The sequence below is a fragment of the Suncus etruscus genome, chromosome 13 (genome assembly GCF_024139225.1).
Source record: "Suncus etruscus isolate mSunEtr1 chromosome 13, mSunEtr1.pri.cur, whole genome shotgun sequence".
Lineage (NCBI taxonomy): Eukaryota > Metazoa > Chordata > Mammalia > Eulipotyphla > Soricidae > Suncus > Suncus etruscus.
The window spans coordinates 89,965,294-89,967,319 of record NC_064860.1 but is presented as its reverse complement, the minus strand read 5'-3'; the positions used below and the strand labels follow the sequence as shown (position 1 = coordinate 89,967,319).

Below are 2,026 nucleotides of genomic sequence, written 5' to 3'. Positions count from 1 at the left end.
ATTTTTATAAGCAAACTTTTCCAAATAAAATCATTAACTTCTTTTAAAAGACCAAAGCAAGAAAAAGTAAGAGAATTGCATTATAGGAAATGATGCAAAGGTAGAAAATCATCATGGTGGCAAGAATTTTGTTTCAAACATACAACACATTCCTTACTCTCAACCTCACTGTGCCATACCAAAATAGAATGAGTTAAGGCAAGCAGTGTGCAATTTAGAAACCAGAAAAAAAATTATGGACTATAAATATTAAGAAGCACATTTTATATAAAAATCTGTTGACATGTTTTGTTGACTCAAAGTTGACTAATATGATATGTTCTCATTCATAAAACTCAAGAAAATGTTCTATTATGAATCTAAGAGTAGGCCAGTCCTTCAGGACTAGGCCTGAGACACATTCAAAGGTAGGGAGAACAAATGTCTCTGAGACAGAAGAGCAAGGTACCATCAATGTTCCAATTTTGAAAACATAAAAGCAGTCATAAAACTAGCCCTTTTAACATGCTTATATTGTGATTCTCTTCTGCTATACCTTATTTATCCCTGTAGGATGTATGAAATGAAAGGCTTATGCATTGTTGAAGAAGGGTTAGGTCAGAAATATAGTGTGCTAGAATGCTGGGTTGATTGTGGAGAATCCCTGAAATCAATGGGTCATTTCTTTTTAATGTTGCTTATTTTCATTTGGGGGGGGGTCAAATTGTATTTGGTGAAACCAAAACACTCGTGCTCGCTTCGGCAGCACATATACTAAAATTGGAACGATACAGAGAAGATTAGCATGGCCCCTGCGCAAGGATGACATGCAAATTCGTGAAGCGTTCCATATTAAAAAAAAAATAAAGAAACCAAAACAATCCAAAGTCAACAATAAAAAGAAATAAAAATTAAATTCTTTATCCTTTGTAGATTTGAAAATAGATAAAATCTCTACCTGCCATACTTTTATTACAACATTATTTGATCTAACCTCAAATAACAGTAGGTGGTCATTTTGACATGCAAGGAATATGATAAAAGATTTTTTAGGTGATCACAACAACCCTGCTGTGTTCAGGGTATACTCCTGGCTCTGTGTGCAAGGATCATTTGTGTTAAGTTCAGTGAGTGCTGGAGATCAAATCCGGTAGACTGTATAAAAAAGCAAGCACCTTGTCTGCTGGCTGGCCTATCTCTCTGGCCCCAGGAGAGTAATGTGATAATAATAAAAAATAAATATATTGAGTAGTCAACATATTTTATTTTAGGAAAAGCCTTTTATTATAAAAATATGCTCATGTAAAGTAACTTTAATTTTTTTTTTTTTTGCCACAACATGCTGCTCAGGAACTACTCCTGGCTCTGCACTCAGAAATTGCTCCTGGTTCGGGGGGACTATATGAAATGCTGGGAATCGAAACCACATCTGTTCTGGGTCAGCTGCATTCCAGGCAAACACCTTACTGCTGTGCTCTCTCTCCCCAAATAACTTCAAATTTTAAAGTGTTTATATGAGTGCTTAAAATATACTGGGCATTTTCTCATTTTTTGACATTGTTGTATAAGAGAAAACAATAAATAAATTCATAAATAAATTCATAAAATAAAATTCATAAATAATAAAAAATAAATGATAACTCAGGAAGAAAGTTTCCTATGTTGAAAATTGTCTATTGGTGAACATACAGGATCATTTCCTTCCTTTTGTAGGTCTCCAATTTGACTTAAATAAAATCATTTAAAAGTCATATCTTCTTTCACAGAAGGATAAAATGTGCTTACCTCATTTTTTCGAATTTCCAGTGATTCATTGCACATCTCTGCCCAAGTGCTCTGTACAAAGGTCAAGGTACAATCTTTCTTACCTGTGTGAGGAGTTTTTCCACCTATGAACTTTTAAAATCTTTTTATTACAGAGTTCCCCAAAGATCAATGTTTCTTCTTACCTTACTTTGCATACTAATAATGCACTAAAACCGATTTCTTGGAATGTTTTATTTAAAGGGTTTCGCTAAAAGAAGAGGAAATAAATTTGAGAGGTATC

The 2,026-nt window shown here is 33.7% G+C and overlaps 1 non-coding gene across 1 annotated transcript; it reads left to right on the top strand.

The window, feature by feature from the left end:
• The first annotated feature begins 729 nt into the window (after positions 1-729).
• On the top strand, positions 730-836 carry LOC126026642 (U6 spliceosomal RNA). The gene has a single exon (XR_007501866.1). It is a non-coding gene; the product is annotated as a U6 spliceosomal RNA (small nuclear RNA).
• The last annotated feature ends 1,190 nt before the right edge of the window (positions 837-2,026 follow it).